The sequence below is a fragment of the Coenobita brevimanus genome, chromosome 100 (assembly GCF_032717465.1).
Source record: "Coenobita brevimanus isolate Jiangsu-jjx chromosome 100, ASM3271746v2, whole genome shotgun sequence".
In the NCBI taxonomy this organism is placed as follows: domain Eukaryota; kingdom Metazoa; phylum Arthropoda; class Malacostraca; order Decapoda; family Coenobitidae; genus Coenobita; species Coenobita brevimanus.
Window position 1 is genome coordinate 62,624,427 of NC_137053.1, and position 19,310 is coordinate 62,643,736.

Consider the following 19,310-nt stretch of genomic DNA (forward strand, 5'->3'; position numbering starts at 1 on the left):
GAGGCGATTTGTTCGTGGCCACCCATTACGGGATTACGGTAGGTAGGTAGATGGCATACCTCAGAGTTCTAGGCCTGTATTCTCATCGGGTTGGCAAGCTCCCTAACACCTTGTCCTTGGCGATTTGTTTTTGGATACGGCTAGTTAATATCTACCTCATGATATTTATTCTAAGTATGGTGGTATTTGAATAACTGAAATGGCACAGAAAGAGTAAAAAGTCATAACCAAAATAAATCGCTTGGGAAGAGGTGTTAGGGAGCTTTCTTAACCGATGAGAAAATGGGCCTCTGTCGGAACCTACAATTACACACGTCCTTCCTAGATTAATAAAACCGTCTTAGAACAACAGGAATAAATCAAGGAAGTTGTCAGCGGCCCGAAGAAGCCGTAATTACCACACGAAACAGAAGGGTTCCTCTCCTCAGCTGGCCCGCAATTAAGATCCTATTCAAATTGCACCTGAGGAGTAATTTGCGTTACCTGTCTCACCTGGAGGGATGACGATAATAAAGTTCTTGTACGATACTAAAGTTCGTAAGATGGTGTTTGTTATTCTTTCGTTCTTTCCTTTATCCCTGCGAGCCAGAAAACAATAAAGTTTCTTGAATATTATGTCTTTCTGTTCTTTTCTTTACCCTTGTTTTTTTCAGGCTTATTCGGATTTGGAAAGCGGTTAGATACGTCACTGGATGAACTAACATAACTTCATGACAAGGGGGTGTTGAGGAAAACTGTCTGAAATGGTAAATATTACATAGCGAGGCGGGTGATGAGGAGGGGTGAAGAGGGGAGAGGGAAAGGTGAGAGGAAAAGGAGCAAGAGGAAAGAGGAAAAGAAGAGGTGAGAGAGAGAAGAGAAAGGGAAAAGAGGGAGAGGAAAGAAAGGGGAATGAGGGAGAAGGATGGGATGGAAGGACGACAAAGGATGGGGAACGGGGGAGAGGAGGAGAAAGAAGGGGTGGGGAACGGGGGAGAGGAGGAGAAAGAAGGGGTGGGGAACGGGGGAGAGGAGGAGAAAGAAGGGGTGGGGATGCGGGGAGTGAATGGAAGGCAGAAGGAGGGGTAAGATGTAAAGGTCTGGGGAGCAAGAAAACAATGGTGAAGGAGGGTCCCTGGGGCGAATCTGGTGGGCAACACTTAACCCAGTCTATTTGCTCAGCTCCCCTTCAAGCACACGCCAATTACCACGGCAAGGAGTGAGACGGGCGAGAAGGAAGGAAGGGGAGGGGTGAGGAGGGGAACAGGGGGAAGAGAGAAGGGGGAAGGCAAAGGAAGAATGGGGAAAGAAGAGATAAACACACGGCAAGAAGTGATATGGGCGAGGAGGAAGGAAGGGAGGAGGAGGGGAACAGAGGGAGGAGAGAATGGGGAAGGCAAAGGGAGAATGGGGAAAGAAGCATTATGGGAAGAAAGGGAACAAAAAAGGGAAGAGGGGATGAGCAAGGAGGAGGGCGGGGATGCGGGGTGAAATGGAGATGAGGGAGATGAGGAGGGGAGTAGGGGGGAAGAGAGAAACGGGTAAGAAGAGATGAACAAGGAGGAAAGGGAATAAAAAGGGGAAGTAAGGAAAAGAAAGGTGAGGAACAAAGAGGGGGAGACAAGGCAGAATGACGGGGGGGTCAGATGAGAAGAGAGGAAACGGGAAAGAAGTGGAGAAAGAGGAGGGAAAGGGAAAGAGACAAGGAAGGAGAGCGGGGGAAGAGGAGAGGACGAGGAGAAAGATAAGAGGAGGAAGAAGATGAAACTGTAAAGCGGTTAACCTAGTGATTCTCCTCCCTCTCTCTCACTCCACCAGACAACTCCATCTTGCCGCACTCATATATATCTCTCCCGCCATTAAAATTCACTGTGTAGGAGCCATTTCCATATAAATTGTGGTGTGAGTTGAACTTCCTTCACGGAGCCCTCTGGAATCTGGTATACTGGAGATGGTCCTCGAGGTGGTGGTGAGAGCAGGCTTGGAGGAGATGCTGGTGGTGATAATGGTGGAGATAATGGTGGTGGTGATGGTAATGGAATCTAGTATAATGGAGTTCGTTTTCGTGGTGAGTGAGGCTGGTGGTGACAGTGGTGGTGATAATGGTCGTGGAGATGAGGTTGGCGAAGATGATGATGGTGGTGAGATTGGAAATGATAGTGGTGGTGGTGAGTGAGGTTGGAGATGGTGGTGTGGTAGTGGTGAGTGAGGTTGGATGATAGTGATGATGAAGTTGGTGATGGTGAGGTGAGTGAGGATGCTGGAGACGGTGGTAATGATGGTGATAATGGTAGTGCTGGAAGGATGTGGTTTAGCATTGGGAAGATTTTGTGTTAGTGGTGATCATTACAGTGGGGATAGTGAGAGTAAGGTTGGTACTGGGTGGTGATGGTGGTTGTAGTGGTGGTAAGATCGGCTGGTGATGATGATGATGATGGTGGTGAAGGTAGTGGAAGCCAGTAAAATGGAGTCTATTATCGTAGTGGTGAAAGTGGGATAGGTGAAGGTGGTGATAACGATAGCGGCTGCGATAGTGATGATGGTATTAAAACCCAGTAGCTTATGATGAACTGTGTTTTGGTGGTGGTGATGATGAGTGGCGACGGAGGAGATGGTGATGATAATGGTGGAGATCATGATGGCGAATGGTAAACAAAACACACACACACACACCAATTACAAAAACAAAACGAGTGAAAAAATAAAACGCAATAAAATCTGTCTAATAAAAAGTGGACACATGAACCCGGGCTGGTCGTGCGCTCCCCCTGTCGTGGTCGTTAATCTCACCAGCCTGGGTCGTTTACATGTACATTGTTAACGAGGCGGATTACAGACAGACGACCTGGGTTTTTGCTGTGATGTGTGTGTGTGTGTGTGTGTGTGTGTGTGTGTGTGTGTGTGTGTGTGTGTGTGTGTGTGTGTGTGAGAGAGAGAGAGAGAGAGAGAGAGAGAGAGAGAGAATGCAATGTATGTATCTGAGGGACTGAAGGAGTAAATAAAAGTGTGTAAATGTGAGTGAGCACATGTACAATACTGCATGTTTAGTACCGGTATGTATGTGTGTAGCTATGTATTCTACCGCCATGTACGTATGTAGCTATGTGTACTACCGCTATGCATGTGTGTGTATTGTATGTATGTATGTGTGTGAAATCCGTGGGTGTTAAGGCAATACCCTGGTGCTCCCCGTTAATACAGTCATTTTATGCCCTCACTCCACCACTAATCCTGTCTTTATAGCATCTCCCCCCTCCCCAAACTCCATCCTTCCCCTACCCTACTCCCCCCCTCCCCAACTTCCACCCCTCTCTTCCCTAAACCCCTCCTTACCCATCCCCCCTTCCATCGCCTCACACCATCCCTTCCCCACATCACACTTCACTCTATTCCTCTCTCTTCACGACACCCCACCCCTCACTCACTTTCTCTTTCTCTTTATCTCCTTAGCCTCCTTTATCAAACACTCTAACCTGCCCCACCTCACAAGCCACCACCTCTCATCCACCCCACACTTTCACCCTTTCCCCAACCCCACACATCACATCACCCCTTTACTATCTCATCCCCATTCCCCCCCACCCTACCCAGCCTCATCCCACTTAACCCCTTCAATATCTCACCCCCATCCTCATCCAACCCTCCCCAGTCTCACCCCACCTAACCCTTTCAATACCTCACCCCCAACCCTCCCAAACCTCATACATCGTCAGCCCCACCTTTCAACCTCACCTTCACTACTCAGCCTCACCCCACCTAACCCCTTCAACATCTCACCCCATCCTCCCCCAAACATACCCAGTCTCACCCCATCTAACCCTTTCAATATCACACCCCCAACCCTCCCAAACCTCAACACATGAAGTCAGTCCCACCTTTCAACCTCACCTTCACCACTCCATCCAAGAGCACTCCAGGAAGTTCTTCACCCACTGATTAGATAAGAGAGATAAGGGAGGCAACTCGACAGGGATATACTAATAATCTTGTTCTCCTACTGACTTGCTTTCATTATTTATACGTATGTTTTTTTTTTTATTATTACTTTTAATGATTCAGGATCCTTCCCATTAACAACAGTGGATGAGAACGAGGAGGAGGACTAAGATGTATGATGATGATGACGATGATGACGATAATGATAATGGAGATGAATTTATGATGCACATATTAGCTTTCGTGGTAAAAAGGTGTAGGAAATAAAAGGCTCCCTACACACACACACACACACACACACACACACACACACACACACACACACACACACACACACACACAAATCCCAACAACCAGTACCGTGCACTTACCACACGTACATCAGGTAGCAATAAACCTCAAAGACCCACAATACGTATCAATAAAGACCATAATCATCACACAGGTAAAGAAGGCGAGGTGGCACTGTGATCAGGGGGTAAGGCGAGGTAAGTTGCAGGTGTGGAGAGGCTATAAAAACATTAATTACAAGCCAAAGGGACACTAAACCAATCCTCTATGCTCAGGTGAACAGGAAGGTAATCATAAAGCCAACAGGAGGCCTTCATTTCACCGACTCTTCACTTGTGCTGGAATTTTTTTCTTACGTGTTCCTCTCCCCTTTCTTTTCTTACTCCTTGTCTTGTTGGCTTCCTGTTATTTTCTTACGTGTCCCCCCATGTTTTTACTAATTCCTCACTTGGTTTCTTAGCTTCTTGTTATTTTCTTACGCGTCCCTCTTGTTTTTACTGAGTCATCACTTACAGCTTCCTCTATTTTCTTACCTGTGTCCCTCTTGTTTTTACTGACTCTTTAATTGTTTTGTTGTCATCCTGTTATTTTCTTGTCTGTGTCGTGTTTTTGCGGACCTCCTCTAGTTCCACCTTTACCCTTTTCTTAAATCAACCCTCCACTATGCCTCCACTTGGTCATTAATCAGACTGAATTGGGTTGGCAATCTCGTGTCAGGTTAAAACAAAGGTGGTGTAAATATTACTTGAGCGGCACCTAACAAATCCTACTCTTGCATCTAGTCCTTCATTACTACCTCCAGTGATAACACTCTGCATGACCTGCTTCGACGCTCTGCACGACCTTTTTGCATGACCCACTTTGACCCCATGCATGACCTACCTTTATTTGCATGACCAACTTTACTTTCATCCCCTGCATGACCCAATCTGCCTCATTCTTACCTATTTTTATCCTCTATATGACCTACTTTTATCCTCCTTTGCATGACTACTTTGACCCTGTGCATGACCCATTTATACCCAGTGCATGACTCAATCCGTAAGTATTCTGTCCCACGCTGCACGCCACCACTGACACAGACAGTCAAAGGCACAAAGGATACAGAACACTATAGAGTTATCCAGAGAATTCTCATCACAACAGAAACACATCCTCACCACAACATCCGCATCCTTTTCGCAATATCCTCAATACAACACATCAGTATTATCCTGACATCTTTACTAGCAATATCCAATCATCCTCACTACACCAGCTAAATCCTCATCACACAACGGAGCAATATTATCTTAACATCCTCACTCCACTAACAATACCCTCAACTCAATCCTCACTACACCATCCTTACCCTAACAAAACATCCTCACAATACTGCAATATCATCACATCATCAACTCCTCCTGCAGCCAATACCAACTCAATCTTCACACAATCCTCCCCCTACCAGTACTATCCTCACCCTAACAACAATATCCTCAACATTCAATCCTCGCCACACCTTCCTTCCCCTACCATCAATATTCCCACCCCAACAGCACAATTACCTCGACAACATCTTCACCACAGTACTTACTCAAGGCAGCCAATACACCAACACACACCGCTAATCATCTCCAATCCCCACCTCATTCACTAGCTTTCTTCCCTCCCCTCCCTCCCCCTCTCCCCCACTGCCTTCCACCCGTCTATGACCATCTCCTTCCTCCTACTCTCCCCCTCCCTTCCCACCATTATCTTCCTCCCCTCCCCTCCTCGCTATCTCACTTTCCTCCCCTGTGCGATCGACATAAAGTGAGAAACAACATAAGTTTCCCTCCCTTTCTCACTTCCTCCATTACACGTCCCCCCCCCTCTCCCCTCCCGCCTCCTCACCTCTTAAAGTCTCCCCCCTCCTGTCCCCTTGCTTCTCCCCACCTCCTCCTCCTCTCTCTCTCTTCATTTCTTACATCCTCCCTCCTGTCCCCTTTCCTCTCTTACTTCTCCACCTGTCTCTTCTCCACCCCCCCACACCTCATACCTGCTCTAACCTTCCCCCTCTTCTCATACCTCTTACCCTTTCACCTTCCTGCTCTTCCTTATCCTCCCTCTCTCTAATCTCCACTTCCCACCTCGCTGCTTCTCTTAACACTCCCATTCCCTCTCCTCTTCCATCCATTTCCTTCCCCCTCTCTCTACCTCCTCTTCCCCAATCTCACCTCCTTCTCCTCTCTTCCCACTTAGCTCCTCTCCCGTCACCACCTTCCCCTTTCTCAGCCTCTTCTCTCTTAAACCCCCTCCCCTCCAACAAACTCTTAACTCCCTCCCCTCTCCTTCCCCCTCTTCCCTTCCCCTCCCAGCTTTGGAATTAAGAGGGTGGGGGGGGTAGCCTCGTCCTCACCAACAACTCCCTCCTGAGAAACCAATTTCATGAGAGCCCATTTTGGCCAGGCCGTAAACACCGTCGACCCCCGGATCCAATCAAGACGCTAGTAAACTTGATGAAGGGAGCGAGACGGCCGGCTGAGTGATGGCCCGGACCCTCTTGCATAGAATAAAGATAAAGCAAAACTGGGGGGCATTAACTTGGGGGAGGGGGGAGGGGCGCCACGGGTTTGGGAGGGACGTTTCTGGGGGGGTCCTGGCGGCTTCTGCACTCCCTCGCGTATTTCAGAGACCAGAGGGGGCCCCGGGGAGAAGGGGAAGCTTAAGGAGTTACGAGGGTTGAGAATTTAGTACAGGATATTCTCTTTACGTAGAGCTTAGATGAAGAGAATTTCGTGAAGGATATTCTGGACAATCTAGAACTTACATTTGAGCTCAAGGTTTAATCTAACTGAAACGAACTGGACCTTTTCGATAACATCATGCCACAAAGGGAGGTATACTGGTCACCTATCCATAAACGTACTGGAATACCTGAGCCTAGCCGCGGCCCCCTACACCAATTGAGGGGGCACTATGGGACTAACTGCTACAAATTCACCTTCATATAACCAGAATTACTTCTTCTTTTTTCAAGGCCACGGCAGCGATTTTAGAAGGGGCAAGTGCGAGGGTTGCTGCTGCTCGTGACTTTGTGCTGTCAGCGATTTGTCTCCTTCCTTGAGGGCTGTTGTTAAAATACCGTCACGCCAGCAGCCCCCGACATCCCTGCCACTACCACGCTATCCCCTCATTGTTACACAGCTACACCACTGCCTGCATTCACACCACACCGCACCGCACCACACAGCACCGTACCACAACACATCGCACCCCTTCCGCACGAATCACACTCCGCCCAATACACAACACACCACACTCCATCTCACAGACTCCACTCCACCCCCTCACCACACCACAGCACCACCTCTCACACCCCACCACTATGCCATTATCACACCTTCACACACACCAATTAATCTTACACCTCCACCCCTTGCAATCACACACCACACTCCCACACCCGAATTACCACCCATTCTCACACTACACTGACACACACACTTAGCGCATTACCTCACATTCATACCTATACTCACCTACAGCGTCATTTCAGCTTCACGGCACACACACACACATACACACACAGCGCATTACCTCACATTCATACTATACTCACCTACACTATCATTTCAGCCTCACCACACACACACACACACCTCTTTACCTCCACACGACTTTCCTATTAAATTACCCTCACCCGCCTTCTGTATTATTTCAAGCTCACAACATTTCCACGCGCCTTTGTAAACATCTCACCACCTCACGACCACCCAATCATTTTCATCACGACAACCTTATAATTTTTATCACTACCTTATTATTTTTATCACGACTACACTATCATTTTTTATCTTTCCATCAGCTCTGCACGCCTACCTACCTACCCACCGTACTATCACTAACCCGGCTCACTAATTAAATCTCCTTCACTTACCTACCGTATCGCCTTATCTTACGACACCCTCATACGACACCTCAGCCGCTGCTCCTTATCACCTGGGTCTTAACATCCTACTTGCATGATACACTCCATCATGTCTTAACCTCTTTAAGGAGTCTCTCTTCACTCTCTTCTCTCCATACACACACACGCTTTCCTTCTCCCTCACTGTTAGCCCTCCCTACCCCCTCTTTCAACAACTTCCCCAGTCTTTCTCATCTCACTTTTCCTACCTTCCTCTCACCTCCATCTCCCACAGCCTCACATCCAACAGCATCCCCTCCTTCACCAGGCCACACCAGACAGGCAGACAGAAAGCAGAACAAGCAGAGAGCAGAGCCAGCAGAAGTAGGCACCTCTGGGCCTCTATATTTGGCTACACTTACTAAACAGAGCACCGGGCCTGAGCTGAGAGGGGGAGCGCCTTGGCTACTGCATGCATAATGAAGTAACAGCGCAAAATGATATTTCCCTGGAATTTACGGTCTCTGAAACGGGCGCGGAATTCTGAGTTTAGCACCGGCCAGCACGCAACTCAGCCGACCACCGCTAGGCACCCCTCTCTCTCTCTCTCTCTCACACACACACACACACTTTACCTACCTTGTCACTTCAACCCACCCCTACTTCACACACACTCCAGCATCTACATACTTACTTCACGCATCTCAAGTCCTTCCCCTTTCTCCTCCCTGGTTTCCCTGCCTCGTATTTCTCCTCCTCTCTCGCCCTCCTCCTTCATCCCCATCCACAACCTTGTATCCACATCCAACATTTACCACTCACATCCACCCATCCCTCCCACCCACATCCACACTCAATACTAACCTTAATATCACCAAAATCGGCTCCACTTACTACACACACACAGTTGCCACACCCACCCTACCCACATCCATCTTACATTACCCACAATTTAGCAGTCACACCCCACACCCACCACACAACACCCATCCTACATCACACACAATCAACAGACACACCCCATCTATCCCCTCACCCACAATCCACCAGCCACACCCACTCTTCCACCCTACCCACACCCACACCTAAATCACCCACTAAATCCGGCAAGAAAGAGAAAAGGAGAGGGTGGGAAAAGAAACATGTGGGCTGGGAAACTGAGCCGGAGAAGGAAGAGAGGCGGGCGGTCGAGGAGGAGGGAGAGAAAAAGTGTATTACGAAGAGAAAGTGTAAGGCTGGAGAAAAACTTGGAGGTATATTACGGAGGGAAGAGAAGAGGGGAGAGGGGGGAAGGGGGAGGAACGTAGTGGAGGGAGAATAGAAGAGGTAGGAATGAGGCTTTACCCACTTCTGACTGCCCAGGATTTTGTGTCTTTAATAAAATCGTATGAGATGACACAGGCTTGAATATAATTGTGAGATGGTTGGCTGACTGAGAAGGAGGAGGAGGAAGATAAACTGAGTAACGAAAGAAAAGGAAGAATCAAGACACAGGAAGAATGGGAGGGTGAGACTTGAAAAGGAGGAGGAGGAATAAGAGAAAGAGAAGACACAGGAAGCAAGGGAGAGACTTGAAGAGGAATACGAGAAAGAAAGCAAGAAAGAGAAAGAGGAAGAGGGCTTAAATAACGGCGTGTCAGAGGGGTGGACAAAGAAGAGGAGGTGAGAGGGATAAGTGGAGGGTAAGAGGCCTTGGAGTGGAGGACTGTCAGGCCTGAGAAGCCGGCCAGCAAGGTGGAGGGGAAGGTCAAGAGGAGGGAAAGGAGAGTGGGAAAGAGGAATGGGATCAAGAAGAGACGTGGACAGGGAGAGGAAGGTCAAGAGGAGGGAGAGGAGAATGAAGAAGAGTAGGATCAAGAGACGGGAAAAAGATAAAAGTTAGTGGAAGCTGAAAATGAGCGATAAAGAGGCAAGAGTAAAGGTAAGAGGCGCGCAAAATGAAGACAAGAGACCAAGAGGAGGAAAAGAAGAATGGAAAGAGAAAGGGGTCAAGAAGAACTGAGAAAATGCCAAGTGGAAAAGAGAGGGGAGGCTGAACACGAAAGATGAAGAGGCAAGAGTACAGGTAAGAGGGACGCCAAGTGTAGGAAAAGAACATTAAGAAAGCCAAGAGGAACAAGAGGACCCCTTCAAATTCCTTCAAGTGTATCATTGTGACACCTGCTAAAGAGACGAGGCGCAGGTGAAGTGGAGGAAAGAAGAGGGAGGGAGAGGAGTGAGGAAAGGGGAGGGATGGAGGAGTGAGGAAAGGGGAGGGATGGAGGAGTGGTATAAGTGAGGAAGAGGGAGGGAGGGGTAGGAAAAATGTGTGTGTGTGTGTGTATGTGTGTGTGTGTGTGTGTGTGTGTGTGTGTGTGTGTGTGTGTGTGTGTGAGAGAGAGAGAGAGAGAGAGAGCACCTGGCCCCAAATAAACAAACAGAGATGAGCAGTGAGGTATGTAGCGAATTAGCCAAGCTCGTTAGCAGTCAGAAGGGGGCCAAATGATGCTCGCAAGTGGCAAGGGAAAAGCACTGCAACACACACACACACACACACACACACACACACACACACACACACATACACACGGCTTGCATTTTAGCGCACACCCACTTGCTACATTTCACACCCGAGCAAGTCAGACATGCATGTTTTAGCAACTTCCCTGGCTCATCACTTCCCAATGCACAGTCGCGGAGCCAAAGCCAGCCTATCCCCACACCGCCGTAAGGCTGAAGTTGCAGCGTTCAATCCTATGCAACACCGCCCATTGTAACCCGCGGCTTGCATACACCTTTGCACTCAACCCCGCGGAACACCTTCATAAGTGCCGTAAGGTTGTGTTTGCAATGTTGAGTCATTTGCAACACCGTCCACACCAACCAGGCGCTTAACTCTTTCTCTCTTCTCCTCCCCCTCTCCCCACATCTCTCCTCTTCCCTCCTTATTCCTCTCCTTTTCTCTTACTTTTTTAGTCACACCTTTCCCTCCATTCCCCTTTTCTCCTCCTCCTCCCTCCTTCTCTCTCTCTCTCTCTCTCCCCCAAGCATTAGTTTCTTCTCTCTCCATCTCATCCCTCGCTCCTTCTTCTTTCCCTCTTTATTCTTCCCCTGATCCCTCCTGCTCCCCTTCCCTTCATGCCTCTCCTTCTCCCTCTCTCCCTATCATTGGTTTCTTCTCTCCCCATCCCCTCCATCGTTTCTTCTCTCCCCCTTTACTCTTCCTCCTTCTTCCTCTGACCCCATTTTCTCCCCTCCCCCTTCATATTTCTCCCTTCTCTCCCCAACTCATCCCTCGCTCCTTCTCTAACCCCACCTTCTCCCCCTCCCCTTCACATCTCTCCCTTCTTTCCCCAACTCATCCCTCGCTCCTTCTCTCCACACACCCCACCTTCTCCCCTCCCCATCATGTCACTCCCTAACTCATCCCTCGCTCCTTCCCTAACCCCACCTTCTCTCCTCCCCATCGTATCTCTCCCTAACTCATCCCTCGCTCCTTCTCTCCACACACCCCTCCTCTCCCCACTGAGCACCGCCATAAAGCCAGCCACAGTGCAGCCAAGTTCATATGCACATGTTTGGTTCCGCCCGATTGGTTCTCCTAATAACTGAACACACACACAGGTACCCACATCGCCTCACAACACCCACCCCGATAAACGACTCTCACTCTTATACCCTCCTACCCCAAGACCTCCGATTGCACAGAGCCCCCACTAAGCCAAGACAAGTGAATTCCGTCCCTCTAGCCTCCTATCCCAAGACCCACTTAATCTGTTCTCCCCACCATCCCTAATAAACGACTCTCACCCTTGTGCCACCCTAACCCAAGGCCTATTCAATTTATCATCCCTAGGAGCTAACACTAAAGACATACTAAGTTTCGTCCCTATGCACTCTCACCTTAAGGTTTATTTTTGCCCCCAGCCTCTACTATGTTAAAACAAATGAATTCAAGCCTAATACTATCCTACCCCAAGATCTACTTCACCTTTCACTGCTCTTAACCACCTCGTGATAAATGATTTCCACCCTTGTATCCTCCAATCTTTAAGACTTGATATAGAGCTCCCAGGAAGACACCAGTAAGCTAAGGCAATTGAATCTCACCCTTATGCCATTGTATCCTAAGACCTACTCAACCCATCTCCAATCTCACCCACTTCTGATAAAGGAATTCCACCTCTATACCCCCTTACCTTATGACCTACTGAGCCTATCTCCACTTCAAGCTTCCAACTAAGCTCCGACAAATGAATCTCGCCCTTCTGCCCTTCTCCTTAAGACCTATTCAACCAATCTTCAATCACACACCCGACTCCACTCTTAAAAACAATGCTATCTGCGTATGTCTCTTGTTGTTTTTGATTAAGTGAACAATTGAGTTGGGATAGGAATTGTGTGTGTGTGTGTGTGTGTGTGTGTGTGTGTGTGTGTGTGTGTGTGTGTGTGTGTGTGTGTGTGTGAGAGAGAGAGAGAGAGAGAGAGAGAGAGAGAGAGAGAGAGAGAGAGAGCAGGGAGGGGGGGATAACCACGGGGCTCTACACTATGCAAATGGGACAGGGCGCTATCTGTCTCATCCTGTATTGATATTCAGTAAAGCCCGGGTAATGAAAGGCCAATCCCAGCTTCAGAGGCGAGGAGGGGCTGAGAGGCAGGCAGGCAGGCAGGAGGGAGAGAGGAAGAGATGCAGGCAGGCAGGAGGGAGAGGAAGAGAGGCAGGCAGGCAGGAGGGAGAGGAAGAGAGGCAGGCAGGCACGAGGGAGAGAGGAAGAGAGGCAGGCAGGCAGGCTGGAGGGAGAGATGAAGAAAGGCAGGCAGCAGGCAGGAGGGAGAAAGGAAGAGAGGCAGACAGGCAGGCCAGAAAAAAAGGGAGGCAGGCAAGAAGAAAAATAAGGAGGAAGGAAGAAAGGTAGGTAAGAAGGAAGGGAAGAAAGGAAGGTAAGAAGTAAAAGGAAGGAAGGATGGAAGGCAGAAAGAGGAAGGAAAGAAGGAAAGCAGACAGGAAGGCAGACATGGGAGAAGAGAACGGCTGCCTAATACTACCTCTCTCAGCTTGTCTCAACACTACCCCAGCTTAACAAGATTACCCAAATGTAACCATAATTTACAGGGAAAGCACTCAGTAAACATTCTTCCACATTACGAGGCACCAAAACATTCTACTCTGCAAATCAAGATCCCCATTACAGTTCCAGAGGTAAAGGGGGTAAAAATCATGAGCGGATGCGAGAGGTGTGTGCAGGTGCTAAATCATATAGTGGTGGAGGCGAAGCGTCCCTAAGGCCTCATAACCAAGCGCGACATGGCAGGGAGAGTGAAGTGAGGATAGTGATGTCAAGGCGGCGATGATGAGGAATGAGGAGGTGTGAAATGAGGAGTGGGAGAGAGCAATGAGAAAGGATATGACACAGAAGAGAATGATAAAGGGAAAGACAGGGACGGAAACAGTAAGAATGAGCAAAGAGAGGATGTGAGATTGCAGGGGGTGACACAGGAATGAGGACGAAGAGAAAGGAGACAGGCAAAATAAGACTAAGGAGATAAAGAAATCAATGTGGTAAAGGGAAGGAGAGGACTGGGAGAGGAGATAAATGAGAGAAATTGAAGAAGGAGAGGAAGTGTAAAGAATAGGGGAAAACGTAAGCAGGGTGAGAGTGGGAGAAGGAGAGGAGGAGGCATATAAAGAGTAAAAGAGTAAGGAGAAAGGCAGAGGAAGATAATATGAGTTGAGAGAGGCAGAGAAAGAGTATGGAGAGGGTCAGAGTAACAGGAAGAGTAAAGGAGGAAGGGGAAGGGCACAAAATCGTGGTGGGGGCATACTGTACACTGGGAGGGTCGGCCCCAGAGCGTGAGCAGAAACCCAACACCCCAACACAATGCCCCACGACACACCAACCTCACTCCCTCTCTCTCTCTCTCCCTCTCTCTCTCACACACACACACACACACACGGAATTTATTGCAGGCTGACATGGCAAAGGAGGCGTTGCAAGTCCTGAATATAAAGTATCTGTGTCCTTATCAGAGAGACGGCAGGCCAATAATTGACTGGGTGGCCTCCCTCTCCTGTGTGTGTGTGTGTGTGTGTGTGTGTGTGTGTGTGTGTGTGTGTGTGTGTGTGTGTGTGTGAGAAAAAGAGAGAGAGAGAGAGAGATAGGGAAAGCTGTACCTACACCCTAAGATACACCACCACCACCATCCCTTCACCTGATTAACTTCTCTGCCCTAGGCGTCTGGAGCGCCTTTGCACAGAGAATTACAGTGTCCAGGCAAGTAAGAGAGATGCCAGACTGATTACCAAAACACTCATAACCTGGTACATGGGGACGACAGGTGGGTCTTGGAATAAAAAGCGTGCTCGTGATGTAGTGGTCGGGAGGCGCCAATCGGAGTGGTGCAAAATTAAGATTCAACATTCACTGATATTATTCAACATTCACTAACGCATGCAACATTCCCTAGGTGCAATCCAACGTTCGCACCACTATTCAACATTCAATAAGTGAAAGTTCACTCATCATCCAACATTCAACATTCCACAAATTCAATCCAACATTCGCATCATCATTCAACAATCAGTAAGCACAACCCAACATTCACTAACACCAACCAAACACTAAGCAAGCACAATCTATCATTCACTCAACATTCATGCAACATCCACTAACAATTCAACACTCACTAGGCGTAACCGAACATTTACAACAACTTTCACTTTACACCATCCAACATTCACATCAACATTCAACTTCCACTCACCAACATCCAACATTCACCACCACCACCTAACACTCAACATCCATTCAACCCGTGCAACATCCCACACTTGCTCCTGAGTGTGGCAGGGATGGGTAGTGACGTGCATCTCCCCATAATGCCAAACAGAAACACAGGCACTAAATGAGGGTTAAGGAGAAGGAGAATGACGGAATGGGGAGAGAGAATAGGGGGATGGGGAGGGAGGGTTATGGGAAGAACGGGGGAGATGGGAAAGGAAAGTAATGGGGAGGGAGAATGGAGATGCGAAAAAGGGGTGAGGGGGGGTGAGGTGTGTGGTAGGTTGCAGGAGGGGTATTGAGGGTGCGTTAGGAGCATGTTACAGGTGTGAGGTGCTGAGGGGGAGGTCAAGGTGTGGAGCAGGTGAAACAGGTGAGATGGTCGACGTGTGGAGCAGATTGAGGATAGTACGATGAGAGGCGGAGGTGTTGGACTAAGTGGAGAAATGAGCGGTGGTGGAGGATGTGGGGTAAAGGGTATGATGTGGAAAGACTGGGGTCAGGGGATGGAGGTGGAGGTGGGAGGTGGAAGGTGGAGGTGGTGGATGAGAGGGGTGGGCAAGGGTACTTCACATGATGAGAGCAGTCACGCACCTCTTGCTGCACGAGTCAGCTGCACACACTACCACACGCACATGCACACACTCAAGCACACGTACACACATACTCTGGAACACACACACACACACAAGCAAGCAAGGGTCCACGATATGCAACTAGTAGGCAAGCACACTCTATAAACAAACACGGCAGCACCACTAAAGGTTTATCACTGCACACACAAACACCTCGTCACACACCAAGCCTCCTTCAACATCGCCACCAAACTTAACATCACTCACATATTTCCTTTAAACATCGCTCACAAATTTCCCTTACGTAAGTGTCGGAGAAGCACAAAAACAGGGCGACTCTAACGTAAACAGACGGCAGCATCGTAAAATAATAAACAAAATAATTAAAACCAAGATAAAGCAAGATACTCCAGCGCTTACGTGAAGGAGGGAGAACATCGTAAACTGATACACCATAAACTGAGACCAAAAATACTTCAACTTTTACGAAAATTGTTGAAAATATCGGTAAATAATGGAGTTAAGCCAAAAATAAATCTATAGTCAAAACTCCTTGCCCGCTGCTGAATAATTACGTTCCTGATTAACGAGAAAAAATTGGGACCAGATATCACCACAAAAACCAAATAAATGAAACAGCTGTAGTAATAGCAGACTTAGCAGTAGTAGTAGTAGTCGTAGTAGCAGCAAACGTAGTAGTAGAGTAATAGTAGCAGTACCATAAATAATAATAATAATAATAAAAATAATAATACTTGAAATTTAAACTACATTCCCATCTCGAGATAAGTACACTCAGAACTGACAAAACCAAATCCACCTTATCACAAACCATAACAAACAGTATTTAATCATCCTCATCCTTATCAATCTAACTCCAACGCCAAAAAAACAGGAAAAAAAACAGGACGATTCTTACTTTTAAAAAACTCAAGAATACAAACACAACCACTGGATATCTTAGGAAAACATATAAATTGATTGCACGCTAAATTACTCTGAGAACTAATTTAAAACAAGGCCAGTCATTCATCTCTTATCACTAAAAAAAAAAGGAACGAGTCAAACTACACTTGGTTATCACAACAATATCAAGCAAAGTGATTTAATATCCTCTCTCTCTCTCTCTCTCTTGAAGTGTAGGCTCACCACAGCTTAAGGTCTAAACTGCAGTGTCCATAAAACTGACTAAAAATAAATAATATAAAATAACCTCAATCGCAGCCACAGAAAAAACTGAGCCAGAAAACAGAAAAATGTCAGGGTAAAAATCGACTTTACTCCGTGGTCATCTAATTTGTCTCGGTCCTTCGCTCCAACACCGGTGCTCTCCCCATCACAAAGGCACATTACTCGCTCCACAATGGCAGGGATCGAGGAGCGGGGGGTGGTCGGATAGATAACAGTCTTTGCTGCATTACCGGGGCAAGCCACAAATTGCACAGCGATCAGGAGGCAGCAACATTACCTGGCCAATTAAGCGGTGGACAATGCAGGTATTCAGAGATGGGAGAGGGGGGAGGGGTGATTGGAGTGGGGGAGGGCCTGGGGAGGGGTGATTAGAGTGGGGGAGGGCCTGGGGAGGGGCGATTAGAGTGCGGAAGGACGTGGGAGTAGGGGTGGGATGTTTGTGGGACGGGGTGGAGAGTGGTTGTTGTGTGTGTGGGTGGGTGGCGGATGGAAGGTGGATGGGGTAGGCGTGGGATGTGTGAGAGAGGAGGCAGGGAGGAGAGGCGTGGGATGTGAGGGGATGGGAGTGATTACTGTGGGGAGGGGAGAGGTGGGAAGTGTGGGGGTGATGTGATACTGGTGGGGAGGAACGGGTAAGGGTGGTAGTGTGTGGGTGGGGAATGGGGGATTGAGAGGTGGGGAAATGTGGAAGAAAGCTAACGAGAGAAAGACGTAGGATGAGGAGGAAGAGGAGGAGGGGGAGGAGGGGAGAGGGAGGGGGAGGAGGAAGAGAAGGAAAAATTAACTGATGGGGCTGAGACGATGAATAGGAAAACATGCAAATTATGGAGGAAGGAAAATAGGACAAGATGCGAAGTGAAAACAGGAGGGAAGAAAATAGAAAATGTGTGAAAAAAAAAATGGAGGAAAAAGAAAATGTAAGAGAGATACGCACGATAATGGAAAAAATGCAGGAAAAATACATGGTGTACGTCCAGCAAAGCATTTCGTCATTTTTTCTTTTCTTAGCCTCTCTCTCTTTCTCTCTCTCTCTCACACACACACAAACACAAAGAACAAAAACGAGAATCAGGCATACATCTAACAATGCATGCAACCATCTTCTCCCTCCCTCTCGCTCTCTCTTTGCTTACACACACACACACACAAACATTAAAGAATAAAAAAACAACACTGCATGCAAACCCCTTCTCCCTCCCTCCCTCTCTCTCTGCCTGCCTGCCTCTCTCTCTCTCTCTCTCTCTCTCTCTCTAATCCGCGGGGGTACAAGGGTCGTGACAGAGTGGAATCATGCAGGGATGGTTACGACACGTTGGGTAAGAGCTCCGTCGCTGCATCTTACTCCCCTCCCAACACGAAAAGATTTTATTTAATTCTATTTCGAAGAAGGACGGAAAATCAAGGTAAAAAATAATGGGGAGGTGTGTGTGTGTGTGTGTGTGTGTGTGTGTGTGTGTGTGTGTGTGTGTGTGTGTGTGTGTGTGTGTGTGTGTGATAAGGGGGGGTACTATATTTATCTTTACTCACCACGGCAAGGTCTTTACCTAATTTTATCACATGACATAAAGACACCAGAATTAAAACAGAAAAATTTTAAGTTCCTCTCTGGTGCACATGTAAAATAAATAAATAAATAAATGCATCTTAAATCTTACTCTATTAGGGACGGCAAAACATTTTCATTTTATTTCAAGCTTCTAGGAGTAAACTAAATGGTAATAATACATGGTAGGGTATCGTGCATATGTGTGTAGGAAAAATATGCAGTCACTTAACCAAAGCTAATTCCATCAACTTGCACACCTACACCTACACACACAACCTCTTCATTCCTTTCTTTCACTAACACCCAACACTCGTACACTTCTTTTTGTGAGGTAAAAATACACCCACACAAACTACACATATTTCTTCATTCCTTTTATTTTCACTCAAACCCCAAATTCCAACACTTCTCTGTGTAAAAAAATATAAGTTCTTACACATATCTTATTCTGCTAACTACATTTCTTTCTTCACTCCTTTCAATTTCACTAAAACTACAAATTCCGCACAGAATTAAACATACCTTACTCCACTAACTATAACTCTCCATCCCTTTCAATTTCACCACACACACACACACACACACACACACACACACACACACAAAATCCAATACTTCTCTGTGACCGAAAAACATTCCACAATTTTTATTTCACTAACCACCTTCTAGCTATTTTAATTTTCATTCATTTCGCAAAAACTCAGAACTTCCAACGTACTTAACTACATCTTATCTCACTAATCATACCTCTTTCCACCTTCACTTAATTTTCACTAAAACACACAAACTTATAACCTTTGAGTGAGAAGGCGGTAAGTTCTGACAGATTTTACTTCGCTAAATAAAAAATAGAAATCCTACTGCTCCCTTCTTTCAAATAAACGAAAACCCCCTCCAGTTTTTTTAATAAGGTTGGGGTGGGAAAGGCTAGTATGGGGGGGGGTAAAAAGGAGTAGAAGGGGTAAAAAGGGGGGAAAGGGGGTGAAGTGAGGGGAAAGGGGGGTAAAAAGGGAGGAATGAGGGGTGGAAAAGGAGGGTAAAAAGGGAAGAAAAGGAAGTAAAAAGAGGATAAAAAGGGGGGTTAAATAGGTGTTCATTAATAAGGTTCATCTTTATCAGTTTTCTTTATCAACCAGGTTCTTCTTTATTCACCTGGTTCTTTA